Below are 15,817 nucleotides of genomic sequence, written 5' to 3'. Positions count from 1 at the left end.
TTTTCCCTGCTGTGCTGCCTGATGCAAGGCTGATGATACAGAGGAAAGCCTTTACCATAGATTCCCATCTGACACACACACACACACACACACTCACAGAGATACTCAGATACTGTACGTAGGCCTCTCTGATGTAAACATTTACATTTTACATTTTAGTCATTTAGCAGACGCTCTTATCCAGAGCGACTTACAGTTAGTGAGTGCATACATTTTCATACTGGCCCCCCGTGGGAAATGAACCCACAACCCTGGCATTGCAAGTGCCATGCTCTACCAACGCATGAAAATCTCACACTTGGGCCTTCCTGAGCATTAAAACATCACACACACACACACAAACACACGGAAGAGACTAATAAGAGTTACACATTTCACATCTATGGATTTCATGTGACTGGGATACAGATATGCATATGTTGGTCACAGATATCTTTAAAAGAAAGTTAGGGTCGTGGATCAGAAAACCAGTCAGTGACCACCATTTGCCTCATGCAGTGTGACACATCTCCTTCGCATAGAGTTGATCAGGCTGTTGATTGTGGCCTGTAGAATGATGTCCCACTCCTCTTCAATGGCTGTGCAAAGTTGCTGGATATTGGTGGAAACTGGAACACGTCGATCCAGAGCATCCCAAACATGCTCAATGGGTGAGTATGCAGGCCATGGAAGAACTGGGACATTTTCAGCTTCCAGGAATTGTGTACAGATCCTTGCAACATGGGGCCGTGCATTATCATGCTGAAACATAAGGTGATGGCGGCGGATGAATTGCACGACAATGGGCCTCAGGATCTCGTCACAGTATCTCTGTGCATTCAAATTGCCATCGATAAATTGTGTTCGTTGTCCGTACCTTATGCCTGCCCATACGCTAACCCCACCACCACCATGGGGCACTCTGTTCACAACGTTGACATCAGCAAACCGCTCGCCCACACGACGCCATTACATGCTGTCTGCCATCTGCCCGGTGAAGTTGAAACCGGGATTCATCAGTGCAGAGCACACTTCTCTAGCATGCCAGTGGCCATCGAAGGTGAGTATTTGCCCACTGAAGTCGGTTATGACGCCGAACTGCAGTCAAGTCAAGACCCTGGTGAGGAAGATGAAAACTAGATGGTTTCTGACATTTTGTGCAGAAATCCATAGATTAGGGCCTAATGAATTTATTTAAATTCACTGATTTCCTTATAAGAACTGAAATTGTTGCATGTTGTATTTATATTTTTGTTCAGTGTAGATTAGTAGAGACTGACTCTAACTAATAGATTGGTGGAGACTGACTCTAACTAATAGATTGGTGGAGACTGACTCTAACTAATAGATTGGTGGAGACTGACTCTTACTACAAATACAGGTGTCTGTGATTTAATATAAGACTTAAGTCTTATATTAAGAACATTTTGTAAATGTATAAAAAATGTACAACTGAAATATCACATTTACATAAGTATTCAGACCCTTTACTCAGTACTTTGTTGAAGCACTTTTGGCAGCAATTACAGCCTTCAGTCTTCTTGGGTATGACACTACAAGCTTGGCACACCTGTATTTGGGGAGTTTCTCCCATTCTTCTCTGCAGACCCTCTCAAGCTCTGTCAGGTTGGATGGGGAGTGTCGCTGCACAGCTATTTTCAGGTCTCTCCAGAGATGTTTGATTGGGTTCAAGTCTGGGCTCTGGCTGGGCCACTCAAGGACATTCAGAGTCTTGTCCCGAAGCCACTCCTGTGTTGTCTTGGCTGTGTGCGTAGGGTCGTTGTCCTGTTGGTAGGTGAACCTTCACCCCAGTCTGAGGTCCTGAGCACTCTGGAGCAGATTTTCATCAAGGATCTCTGTACTTTTCTCTGTTCATCTTTCCCTCGATCCTGACTAGTCTCCCAGTCCCTGCCACTGAAAAACATCCCCACAGCATGATGCAGCCACCACAATGCTTCACCGTAGGGATGGTGCCAGGTTTCCTCCAGACGTGACGCTTGGCATTCAGGCCAAAGAGTTCCATCTTGGTTTCATCAGACCAGAGAATCTTGTTTCTCATGGTCTGAGTCCTTTAGGTGCCTTTTGGCAAACTCCAAGCGGGTTGTCATGTGCCTTTTACTGAGGAGTGGCTTCCGTCTGGCCTGATTGGAGTTTGTGCTGCAGAGATAGTTGTCCTTCTGCAAGGTTCTCCCATCTCAACAGAGGAACTCTGGAGCTCTGTCAGCGTGACCTTCGGGTTCTTGGTCACCTCCCGACCAAGGCCCTTCTCCCCCCAGATCTGTGCCTCGACACAATCCTGTCTCGGAGCTCTACGGACAATTCCTTCGACCTCATGGCTTGGTTTTTGCTCTGACATGCGCTGTCAACTGTGGGAACTTATTTAGGTGTGTGCCTTTCCAAATCATGTCCAATCAATAAAATTTACCACAGGTGGACTCCAATCAAGTTGTAGAAAAATGTCAAGGATGATCAATGGAAACAGGATGCACCTGTGCTCAATTTCAATTCTCATAGCAAAGGGTCTGAATACTTATGTAAATATGTTTTTTTTGTTTAGGTTTTTATACATTTGCAAAATGTTCTAAAAACCTGTTTTATCTTTGTCATGATGGGGTATTGTGTGTAGAGGAAAAAAATGAATGTAATCAATTTTAGAAAAAGACTAACGTAACAAAATGTGGAAAAGGTCAAGGGGTCTGAATACTTTCCGAATGCACTGTATACTGTAGAATAACCGTTGCTTAGACAGATACATAATGTTTTCAATAAATGTTTGTACAAACATGTACAAAAATACAAAACAAATTCAACACAAGGATCTTAAGTGGAATACAATGACTAATGTATTAAGACAAAATGAGTTGTCAGGTGGACTATAACTGAAGGATGGTTCTGGTGACTCCAGGGTTGCTGTCAATGTTTAATTCAATGGAATTGTACTGTACTGAACGGCCAGTTGAAGAACGGCGTGATTATGGTGACACAGAGGGAGACTGTATGGTGTGTGCTACACAAGTTTTGCGATTTCAAATGGTCACACCCATACCGTTCAGGCCACACCTCGGACCTAGATTAGTAGAGACTAATCTCGTACCGCAAAGGCTGTCGAAGAACGGTGCGCACGGTTTTGTGGAAACGTCATTAAGTACTAACCGTCACGCAACATTGAATCGAACTGAACGCACCCCTGGTCTCAGTTATTAGTCCCAGCTCAGATGTCACCCATGTGGATCACTGCGTCAGATGAGCTGTTAGAGGGTGACATGTGCTCCTGGAGCCCCTCCTCCATCCTGAAGACTCTGTGGCTCAACTGATCTCTGCTGATGTTCCGGCGCATCAGAGACCGCAGGATCATGGACAGGAGAGCAACTGATACCCTCTCTGTCTGATGCTCCTCCTTGGCCTCAATGCTGATGATGGTGTGATTGTTGTTTACATCACACCCAGGTACACAACCAGGGCCTGTTCTCCTGTTGTTGTTGTTCTGACCCGGTCCTGCTGGGTGAACTCTGACCTCTTCCTGACACTCTTCCTGACACTCCAGAGGACCACAGCCCCCAGCAGCACAGACAGCACAGCCACAGATGAGTGCAGGACCAGTAGAGTCTTTGTGGGCTGCAGGATGTAGACAGCCTCTGTCCTGGTGTAGAGTCGACCTTTGACCTCCTCCAGACTCTGGCAGGTGTACCGACCAGCGTCTGAAGCTACAGCACTCACTATCAACAAGTCCTGGCTCATCATCCGGTACCTGTCTCTCAGCTGGAGGGGCTGCCTAGCAAAGTGCCAGCTCACCTGTGCCAGGTTGGATGCTGGTTGGCACGGCAGGTGGATGGGGCTCCCAACAATGAATGGGAACGGAACTGGCTGCACAGTACCTGGAAAGAACATATGCACAATCCGGGGAAAGAGTCAGGGCTCTCTTCAATCCGTATCGTGGAAGTTCAGCGTTACAGCGTGATTGAAATTTAAGGGCAATGTTTTCGGGTTAGCGCAGACTGCATTAACGGTAAAGGCTGAATATGTAGGCTCAATCGAAAATTACCTTTACATTTCTATCGTACAATCTGTAAGTCAACGATACAGATTGAATAGAGCCCTCAGTGACTGAATGTGTGCCCTTAACTTGGCCTGTAGCATACTTCATGTTGGTACTTGCTAAACTTTGTGCTGCCGAACATCACAGTATTTCACTAGTTGAGAAATGAACCTACCTGATCGGGGGTACATAGAGGAATCCACATGTAAAAGGCTTTGGTGCATGTTCCTGAAAGATAAAGAAATAACTCCTGTTAGCCGAAAGACATTTGAAATCATATTTGTTCCATTAGTAAATGCAAACAGTGGTTATTCTAGAGTGAAAGTGCTGTAGAGTTTAATAGGATCCTACCTGGAGCCAGTGGGTAAGTTGAGGACAGATGAGCAGGCTGCTGAGGTGGTCTCCCAGGAACCATAGGGATCTCTGGCCAGGATACAGTCCAGACAGGACCCATACCGACCACAGTCACTAACCGGAAACTGGACCAGACAAGACTCTGAGCCGGCATAGAGCTGTCCCTAGAGAAAAACACACACTGATTATTAAACCACCAGTGTTAGCTTCTCATTGGATGAGCCCTCTAGTCTAGAAACACTAATTACCTGGTTCCATTCATCTTAAACACTCAAACACATAACAAGGTTTTGCACTAATGTGTTACCGTGCCAGAGGAGAGACCCATCCCTTTGATAGGCTCCGGAGTCTGGGAGACTGTGTCACCACCAGCATACTGCAGAACCTTCTGCACCTTGTCTTCCTCTGTCAGGGATCAGGACACTTCAGTTACTCTTTAGAGCCAACTGTGACATTGAGGTCGAAGTCCGCGCCCTGCGGAAATCTAATTAGCGTAATAAAAGCGTCCTAATAAAAATCCATCCGTTTAAGCAAGAGAGAGAGACACTACATGACCAAAAGTATGTGGACACCTGCTCGTCGAACATCTCATTCCAAAATCGTTAATATGGAGTTGGTCCCCCCTTTGCTGCTATAACAGCCTCCACTCTTCGTTTCCACTTCCCAATAACAGCACTTACAGTTGACCGGGGCAGCTCTAGCAGGGCAGAAATTTGACGAACTGACTTGTTGGAAAGATGGCATCCTATGACGGTGCCACGTTGAAAGTCACTGAGCTCTTCAGGAAGGTAATTCTACTGCCAATCTTTGTCTATGGAGATTGCATAGGCTGTGTGCTCGATTTTATACACCTGTCAGCAACGGGTGTGGCTAAAATAGCCGAATCCACTAATTTGAAAGGGTGTCCACATACCTTTGTATATATAGTGTATCTGTTTTTTTGCACACTCAATCCACCGCATCCGCCTATGTCGCACTTCCGCATCTGCGGTGAAAGGTGACAGAACTAGAGTTGTGTTTGCCAGACCATGAGACTTCCCGAAAATTGGTCTTCTCACAAATGAGTCTGTAGCGTCCGAACGGTTTGGCCTACAAACTATTACGACCCCTCTTCTGAAGTCGGTACAGCCAATCTGCTACACACTAATATGACCCCTCTTCTGAAGTCGGTACAGCCAATCTGCTACACACTAATATGACCCCTCTTCTGAAGTCGGTACAGCCAATCTGCTACACACTAATATGACCCCTCTTCTGAAGTCGGTACAGCCAATCTGCTACACACTAATATGACCCCTGTTCTGAAGTCGGTACAGCCAATCTGCTACACACTAATATGACCCCTCTTCTGAAGTCGGTACAGCCAATCTGCTACACACTAATATGACCCCTCTTCTGAAGTCGGTACAGCCAATCTGCTACACACTAATATGACCCCTCTTCTGAAGTCGGTACAGCCAATCTGCTACACACTAATATGACCCCTGTTCTGAAGTCGGTACAGCCAATCTGCTACACACTAATATGACCCCTCTTCTGAAGTCGGTACAGCCAATCTGCTACACACTAATATGACCCCTCTTCTGAAGTCGGTACAGCCAATCTGCTACACACTAATATGACCCCTCTTCTGAAGTCGGTACAGCCAATCTGCTACACACTAATATGACCCCTCTTCTGAAGTCGGTACAGCCAATCTGCTACACACTAATATGACCCCTCTTCTGAAGTCGGTACAGCCAATCTGCTACACACTAATATGACCCCTCTTCTGAAGTCGGTACAGCCAATCTGCTACACACTAATATGACCCCTCTTCTGAAGTCGGTACAGCCAATCTGCTACACACTAATATGACCCCTGTGTGCAAAGGTGAGACTCTCACCAACATGTTCATGTCTGTTCTGCAGGCCCCCGGTACCAGTTGAAAACATTTATGGAAGTATATATGGAGACTGTTTACTGCCAAAGATATGGGGTTAAATACATGTAAAAAAAACAAAAAAAAACAAATCCTGATCTTTCTTGTATCTCAGATATAGGAGAGACACTTCAGAACAAACTTCCTTTTGATATTTGTTTGGGACTATCTGTTCTTCCATGTAGTGAATCTGTTATTCAACTTTTTTTATGTATTTTTTATACTTCAAGGGGTCTTAATTCTAAATCAAACAGCTAAATGATCCTTGGTATGACCTTCTTAAAACAATTCCATATAGCTTAGTAGGGATGAGATATCATATTTGAGTTTCCCTAAAACTGATAATGCCCCGCAAAGAAGGGCACCTATTGGTAGATGGGTAAAAAAAAAAGCAGACATTGAATATCCCTTTGAGCATGGTGAAGTTATGAATTACACTATGTATCAATATACCCAGTCACTACAAAGATACAGGCGAGGAAGGAAACCGCTCAGGGATTTCACAATGAGGCCAATGGGGACTTTAAAACAGTTACAGAGTTACAGAGAATGGCTGTGATAGAAAACTGAGGATGGCTCAACAACATTGTAGTTACTTCACAATACTAACCTAATTGACAGAATGAAAAGAAGGAAGCCTGTACAGAATAAAAATATTCCAAAACACTAAGCACAGGCAAAATCCTAAAGGAAAACCTGGTTCAGTCTGCTTTGCACCAGACACTGGAAGATGAATTCGCTTTTCAGCAGGACAATAACCTGAAACACAAGGCCAAATCTAAACTGGAGTTGCTTACCAATAAGAAAGTGAATGTTCCTAAGTGGCTGAGTTACAGTTTTGACTTAAATCTGCTTGAAAATCTATGGCAAGACCTGAAAATGGTTGTCTAGCAATGATTAACAACCAATTTGACAGAGCTTGAAGATTATTTAATTTTTTTTGGGATCATTTGTGAGAAGGAGGCAGTGAGACTTTAAAGAAAGTATCACTGCCTCCTTCTCACAAATGATCCAAAAAATATACAAATTAAATAAAGTTGGTTCAACACAGTGGCGGGTCATTTTGACCCTAGGACAACGGGAGGGTTAAGTAAATGAGATATTTCTGTATTTCATTTTCAATACATTTGCAAAAATGTCTAAAACCATGTTTTAACTTTGTCATTATAGGATATATTGTGTGTAGATGGGTGAGAATTATTATTTTTTAAATCAATTTTGAATTCAGTCTGTAACACAACAAAATGTTGAATAAGTGAAGGGGTATGAATACTTTCTGAAGGCACAATGTGTGTATTGGGATAATCAAGGGCTGTGAATAGTCAGTACCTGTTCCAATAAACATAACGTGGTAGATTTCAAGGCCTTGACTCTGTCCACCACAATCCCTGAGAACTTGGCTCCCCTCTGCAGCACCAGTGGACCCCCGGTCAGTGGAGGAACTGCCCCCTCCATGAGTGGCCGGTCACGGACAAACTGCAGGGTCTTGTCAGGGAGGTCCAGCGAGTGCTCCACCCCCAGGTCCCGTGCAGCATTGTTCATACACTTTAACAACAACATGACCAGAGAGTTGATGAGATGTTTGAACTATGAGAGATAGGTAAAATATACTGTAAGTCTATAACTATGATGGAAGCACTCTTGAAACTAAGGCTGCGTCCCAAATGGCCCCCTATTCCCCATATAGTGCACTACTTTTGACCTAGGCCCATAGGGATCTGTTCAAAAGTAGTGCACTATATAGGGAATAGGGTGCCATTTGGGACTCATCCTGAAAGTATATGCCACATTTGATTAAGTGTTTTGGACATTAATTGGGCACTGTACAAGAATAGATACAATGTCATTACTTGGCACTTACAGTATTTCTGGAAGAAGTACAGAATTTAATCAATCTACATTTTATTTAATCATCTATAAGTCATGTAAGTACTCACTGCTCCAGGTCGTGGGACAGGCTGCTCTCCGGTGTGGGCAACCCACCTTGTTTCTGACTCCATTGTCACCAGAGTCAGATACCTACCCTCACTCCCAATGTCAGCCACACTGAACGCACACGCAGTAGAGAGGTCCGATGTGGTCGCATAATCATCAAAACACCTTTAATTATTCCAATATCAATTCAGACTCACTTTCAAAGAATGCTCATATTTGACAGTATAGCACTTCTGCTGGACCGTCCTATTAAAGGAATGGTAGAACTCACGTCTGCGGGCTGAAAACAGCGTAAAACACGCTCTTCCTCCAATCCTGGTCTTTCAGGAGGAAGACGTCCTGAATGATGGCTGGCAGGCTAGGTTCCAAGGGCATTGGGCAGTCCAGACGGACCATCAGGTAGGACGTCCACTTCTGCTGCAGGGTTCTCAGGCCTCCCATGTCCTCCTACACACCAACCAACCACAGGGAGGGAGACATGCTCGGTGTCAGTGGAGCCCATAGAATTAAAGAGAATCAAAGAGAAGAACAGCGCCGGAGAAGATGGCTGCCGTTTTACAGCCCTCTAACCAATTGTACTATTATGTGTGTTTTTCCGCGTTATTTGTAATTTATTTTGTACATAATGTTTCTACCATCGTCTCTTATAACCAAAAAGAGCTTCTGGATATCAGGACAGCGATTACTCACCTCGTATTGGACGAATATTTTTTCTTCAACGAGGCGGCCGCGAAGGATATCATACAGACACCCGACAAGGCCCAAATCCCCGTCATTCGCGTGAGGAAGAGACTGAGATATCGTGGACGTAGATCGGGGTGCCTTGTAAGGATCCGACGGCGAGCGAGTAAACTGCCTCTTCCTTCAATCCTATTAGCCAACGTTCAATCATTTGAAAATAAATTGGATGACTTAAGATTACGGTTATCCTACCAACGGGACATTAAAAACTGTAATATCTTATGTTTCACCGAGTCGTGGCTGAACGACGACATGGATTTCATACAGCTAGCGGGCTATACGCTACATCGGCAGGATAGAACGGCTGACTCCGGTAAGGCAAGGGGTGGCGGTCTGTGTATATTTGTAAACAACAGCTGGTGCACAAAATCAAATACTAAGGAAGTCTCGAGGTTTTGCTCGCCTGAGGTAGAGTATCTTATGATAAGCTGTAGACCACACTATTTACCAAGAGAGTTTTCATCTATATTTTTCATAGCTGTCTATTTACCACCACAAACCAATGCTGGCATTAAGATTGCACTGAATGAGTTGTACAAGGCCATAAATCAACAGGAAAACGCTCATCCAGATGCAGCGCTCCTAGTGGCCGGGGACTTTAATGCAGGGAAACTTAAATCCGTTCTACCTAATTTCTACCAGCATGTTAAATGTGCAACCAGAGGAAAAAAAACTCTAGACCACCTTTACTCCACACACAGAGACGCATACAAAGCTCTCCCTCGCCCTCCATTTGGCAAATCTGACCATAACTCTATCCTCCTGATTCCTGCTTATAAGCAAAAACTAAAGCAGGAAGCACCAGTGACTCGGTTAATAAAAAAGTGGTCAGATGACGCAGATGCTAAGCTACAGGACTGTTTTGCTAGCACAGACTGGAACATGTTCCGGGATTCTTCAGACAGCATTGAGGAGTACACCACATCAGTCACTGGCTTCATCAATAAGTGCATCGATGATGTCGTCCCCACAGTGACCGTACGTACATACCCCAACCAGAAGCCATGGATTACAGGAAACATCCGCACTGAGCTAAAGGGTAGAGCTGCCGCTTTCAAGGAACGGGACTCTAACCCGGACGCTTATAAGAAATCCCGCTATGATCTCCGACTAACCATCAAACAGGCAAAGAGTCAATACAGGACTAAGATTGAATGGTACTACACTGGCTCTGACGCTCGTCGGATGTGGCAGGGCTTGAAAACTATTACAGACTACAAAGGGAAGCACAGCCGCGAGCTGCCCAGTGACACAAGCCTACCAGACGAGCTAAACCACTTCTATGCTCGCTTCGAGGCAAGCAACACTGAAGCATGCATGAGAGCACCAGCTATTCCGGATGACTATGTGATCACGCTCTCCGTAGCCGATGTGAGTAAGACTTTTAAGCAGGTCAACATTCACAAGGCCGCAGGGCCAGACGGATTACCAGGACGTGTACTCCGAGCATGTGCTGACCAACTGGCAAGTGTCTTCACTGACATTTTCAACATGTCCCTGACTGAGTCTGTAATACCAACATGTTTCAAGCAGACCACCATAGTCCCCGTGCCCAAGGACTCTAAGATAACCTGCATAAATGACTACCGACCCGTAGCACTGACGTCTGTAGCCATGAAGTGCTTTGAAAGGCTGGTCATGGCTCACATCAACAGCATTATCCCAGAAACCCTAGACTCACTCCAATTTGCATACCACCCCAACAGATCCACAGATGATGCAATCTCTATTGCACTCCACACTGCCCTTTCCCACCTGGACAAGAGGAACACCTACGTGAGAATGCTATTCATTGACTACAGCTCAGCATTCAACACCATAGTGCCCTCTAAGCTCATCACTAAGCTAAGGATCCTGGGACTAAACACCTCCCTCTGCAACTGGATCCTGGACTTCCTGACGGGCCGCCCCCAGGTGGTAAGGGTAGGTAACAAAACATCTGCCACACTGATCCTCAACACGGGGGCCCCTCAGGGGTGCGTGCTCAGTCCCCTCCTTTACTCTCTGTTCACCCATGACTGCATGGCCAGGCACGACTCCAACACCATCATTAAGTTTGCCGACGACACAACAGTGGCAGGCCTGATCACTGACAATGATGAGACAGCCTATAGGGAGGAGGTCAGAGACCTGGCTGTGTGGTGCCAGGACAACAACCTCTCCCTCAACGTGACCAAGACAAAGGAGATGATTGTGGACTACAGGAAAAAAAAGAGGACTGAGCACGCCCCTATTCTCATCGACGGGGCTGTAGTGGAACAGGTTGAGAGCTTCAAGTTCCTTGATGTCCACATCACCAACAAACTATCATGGTCCAAACACACCATGACAGTCGTGAAGAGGGCACGACAAAGCCTATTCCCCCTCAGGAGACTGAAAAGATTTGGCATGGGTCCTCAGATCCTCAAAAAATTATACAGCTGCACCATCGAGAGCATCCTGACTGGTTGCATCACCGCCTGGTATGGCAACTGCTTGGCCTCCGACCGCAAGGCACTACAGAGGGTAGTGCGTACGGCCCAGTACATCACTGGGGCCAAGCTTCCTGCCATCCAGGACCTCTATACCAGGCGGTGTCAGAGGAAGGCCCTCAACATTGTCAAAGACTCCAGCCACCCTAGTCATAGACTGTTCTCTCTGCTACCGCACGGCAAGCGGTACCGGAGTGCCAAGTCTAGGTCCAAAAGACTTCTCAACAGCTTCTACCCCCAAGCCATAAGACTCCTGAACAGCTAATCATGGACTATTTGCAATGCCCCCCCACCCCATCCTTTTTACGCTGCTGCTACTCTGTTAATTATGTATGCATAGTCACTTTAACTCTACCCACATGTACATATTACCTCAACTACCTCAACTAGCCGGTGCCCCCGCACATTGACTCTGCAACGGTACCCCCCTGTATATATAGCCTCCCTACTGTCACTTTATTTTACTTCTGCTCTTTTTTTTCTCAACACTTTTTTTGTTGTTTTATTTTTACTTTTTTTGTTAAAAATACATGCACTGTTGGTTAAGGGCTGTAAGTAAGCATTTCACTGTAATGTCTGCACCTGTTGTATTCGGCGCATGTGACCAATAAAATTTGATTTGATTTGAATTAGGAATTCGAACACTAGAATGGACATGAACATTCTTTAAATTGAATAGGATCTCTATGGTGGAGCCAACACATTTATATTACATTTTTATTCAACTGTCATATCAGATGATGACTTTTAGAGCATGTTATATAAGTGTACCTTGCAGTCCCGCGCCACATGAGACACCCTGAGCTTGTCTGGCAGGTCAAACTCCATGGCCTCCTCACTAAAGAACATATAGACTTAATATAACTCTAGGGGCACGACGTCCAAGTGTACGAAGGAGGGCTCTGAAAAAAGACAGTTCAGTTTTCTCAATGAGATTGAAAACACAGACATAATGCCACTTGGGATCCATTATATAAGGCATATTGAATAAAGAAAATGATCAATTTAAAACTGCTATATCTCTGTGGAATGTCCATATTCAGGTGTCACAGTAGTTTATAGTCAACATATTTTGTAGTTGATAGTGAGTACTACATTTAAAACAGAGGAGTTGGAGCTTACTGTTAAGCCAGGACTGTCTGTGTTCGGTCCTGACAGCCGGGAAGGAATGATGCTGGAACACCTGCTCAGTACCCAGAATGTTCACCACTGTGGCTGAATATAGTTCTGTCCCTGACAGACGAGGAACAATGACAATCATCAGAACTGAAATAATCAATCTCTAAAAGACTGTGAAGAAGTGAATGAAGTTAATCGGGTAATGTATTTTAGATCAAAAACACAACTTTCAGTGTGGGTCCACTTTTTTTCCCAACACTTTCTTCATAATAGTTTTATTTATAATCGTGGGTGCACTATTCTACAACACCATCCTTGTGCGGAGGTACAGTAGATATCAGAATCAGCCGTACTCACCAACCATGACCGAGGTTGACCTCTGGAAGGGGTCAAAGGGAACTTTCCCTCGTCCCTCTTCCTTCTCCCCTTCCAGGGTCAACGTTCCGTTTGCGTAGGTCTGTTGGAGATCACAGTACATGTTTGGCTGCGATGTGGAGGTGTAGATCAATAATCACTTTGAAAGGTAGTTGGGCCCCTCACAGAAAGACAGAGGGTAGGTGAGATATGTGTGTGTGCAGTTAGTTCAGTGTAAATAACCGCCTGTCCGCAGTCACATGATAGTTAGTGTGAAAAACAATAGAGATGTTCTGACCAGGTTACACTCACTCACATGTGGGGTTGTACGCGTTGGTCCCACACACCAACATCCAGCCATCGTCGAGTGCCTCAAGTGTCTTGATGTAGTTTTGACATTCCATCTGGAATAGGATAAGGTTGGTATGATGATGTGGTTTGTTTCTAAAACATCTAACGGTATATTGCTTCAGAGAGTTATCTGTGAGGAGAGATAATGTTCATAGAATCCACTTACTGAATCTTTTCCCCTGGTCTTGCAGGACGTTTTCTGCTCCTCTGAGACCTGCCAGTAAACCTGCAGCAACAGACAGCTTCACATCAACATACAGCAGGAATGCTCTGGAGACCAGACAATACTGTATGGATGTATTGACATACAAGAGCTTGATTAGACTGAGTTCCTTACCCCAGCCTTTTTCGAGGAGATATTCTCAAGGTCCAGGGCATATACGGCGTCTCTAGCACCAATGAAAAGGATACCCAGGTCCTCTGTCAATGTCATCGTTGAATAGTTCGAAATGCCATTCTCTCTGAAAATCTTAGTGTCTAAAGAGAAAAATAGCATTCATAAAGTGTTTGTGTTCATGACATAAAGAGTCATAATGCCCTATGTTTAAAAACTCTTTATGGGCCTAAATGCGTTTATATAGTCTTTATGAATGTTGTTACCAACAATATTAACTAGACTACGCTCTTAGAAAAAATGATATATCTAGAACCTGAAAGGGTTCTTGGCTGTCTCCCCAAGATAGAACCGTTTGAAGAACACTTTTGGGTTCCAGGTAGAACCCTTTCCACAGCAGGTTCTACAAGGGTTCTTCAAAGGGTTCTCAGAAGAAGAACCCTTTTGGATGACTTCATATCATATTAGATTAGGCTTTATATTGAGCAAAAGCACTAAACTAAGCTTCCAACTTTAGTTTAGGGGAAAATATGCAACTCTCTACATGCAATGATGTAAACAGACATTGGAGAGAGATAATGGCTTACTGTGATATTGTATGGTCTTCCTAGGGGTGCTGGTGAACACTTCACCAAGGGCCAGAGGTATAAGGACCAGGAACAGCCCCAAGAAAACCCCCAGGGAAGTGAAAGGAGCCATAATGGTCCTCTTGTCTGCGGCTGTCAATGCTCTCAATACAACACACTTGAATAGCAATAAATGTATCCAAATGTCTCTTCAGTGCCTCTCGGCCTGTACAGCTACACACTTGTGACCATTTTGCCGTTGGGCTGCTGTTTATAAAGGATTGACTGTGTGATGTCATAATGCGGGTCATGACATGTTGATTATGACATCAAACTGTACACTGCAGTGGATGATGTAATGGATCCATAGTCTGGGCACACTGCTATTTTAATTGTCTCAACTAGACCACCCTCATACACATAAAACTGTGTAATGAGCTGGTCAGAATGATCAAAGCTTTTGGATTCTATTTAAACTGTAAAGGTTTTTGTTCTCAAAGTTATCCCATAGGGTTTAATGGTGGAATGTTGAATTACTCCAGCATTCTAAGCTTTGCATTGTTTGGTCAGCTACAAAATAATTTTCAGGAGTAGAGTTGGTCTACACATTCTAAGACTGATGACACAACTATGCACACTCTACATGTCATGCCAATGCCAGTGTCATTCACAGGGCGTGTTCATTAATTCAATCTGTAGTGCCATAAATTCAGAGCATTGTCAGATTGTCCATTCGTAAATTCAGAGCGTTTCGCTCTCGGAGCGTTCAGAGCCACACTGGACGCTCTGGCCTAGGAGTAGGGTTGATCCAAGCGTTCTGACCTCACAACGGCAGTCAAGCACCCAAGCTAACTGGCTAACGTTGGCTAGCTTGCTAGCTACTTCCTTATACAAATAAGAGAACACCTCACTCTGACCATTCTATTCGCCCTAGCAGAGCTAGTTAGGCTGTTTTCATGTTATCCAGAGCGTTGGTGACTGTAACTGTACTGCTGGAAACAATTTAATGACGCTATTTTGCCGACGTTTATTGACACCGGCCATAATCAACGAGTGTTGAGCGTTCGTAAATTCATCTGTTATTCTGTTCTCTGGCACACTCAGACGAGAGTGCTCTGAAATCGGAGGAGATAACCAGAGTGAATTTACGAACGCACCCATAGAAATAGAATCTAGATTCTATTTCTATGGTGTCCTCCTCAATCTTTTGTGAGAGTACTTGCTCTCTATGAACAGGGGCATAGTGATCCTGTTATCCCTCAATTACCCAGCTTGCCCCTAAATCAGCCATTATTTCTGACACAGCAACCTTTATAACATTGTGGTCTATTGAAAACAAACTGAATTAATGTGTGTGTGTGGTGTGTGTTTCTGTGTGTGTGTGTGTGTGTGTGTGTATGTGTGTGTGTGAATGTGTGCATACGCGTGTTCATGTGTGTTTGTGCACTACTATGAATGTATATAAGTGTGTAAGGGTGATACATGGTTTGTCTAAGGGTGGGAGACAGGGCCGCTGCCATAAATCCACCCAGCCGTTGCCGCGGTGATTTGAGGTTTCTGGGAAACCATAAACATCCGGACGGAGCGACACTGCCCTCCAAGCGTGGCAAATTAAGTGGCCGGTGTGTGTTTGTGTATGTGTTGGAGTGCTCAAGG

At 44.7% G+C, this 15,817-nt stretch overlaps 1 pseudogene across 1 annotated transcript; it reads right to left on the bottom strand.

The window, feature by feature from the left end:
* Positions 1-3,190: 3,190 nt before the first annotated feature.
* On the bottom strand, positions 3,191-14,413 carry LOC311113847 (semaphorin-4E-like; annotated as a pseudogene). The gene is made up of 14 exons: positions 14,404-14,413; positions 13,599-13,738; positions 13,428-13,487; positions 12,914-13,013; positions 12,560-12,670; positions 12,209-12,291; positions 8,497-8,672; positions 8,228-8,336; positions 7,620-7,835; positions 4,677-4,774; positions 4,367-4,533; positions 4,191-4,243; positions 3,494-3,854; positions 3,191-3,389 (listed from the first exon to the last, which is right to left on the bottom strand). The product of its transcript is annotated as a semaphorin-4E-like (transcript).
* Between the last annotated feature and the right edge of the window lie 1,404 nt (positions 14,414-15,817).

This window comes from Coregonus lavaretus (genome assembly GCF_964263955.1).
Source record: "Coregonus lavaretus genome assembly, contig: HAP1_SCAFFOLD_6844, whole genome shotgun sequence".
NCBI lineage: Eukaryota > Metazoa > Chordata > Actinopteri > Salmoniformes > Salmonidae > Coregonus > Coregonus lavaretus.
The sequence above is the reverse complement of the archived record's forward strand: the minus strand, read 5'-3'. Positions and strand labels throughout refer to the sequence as shown.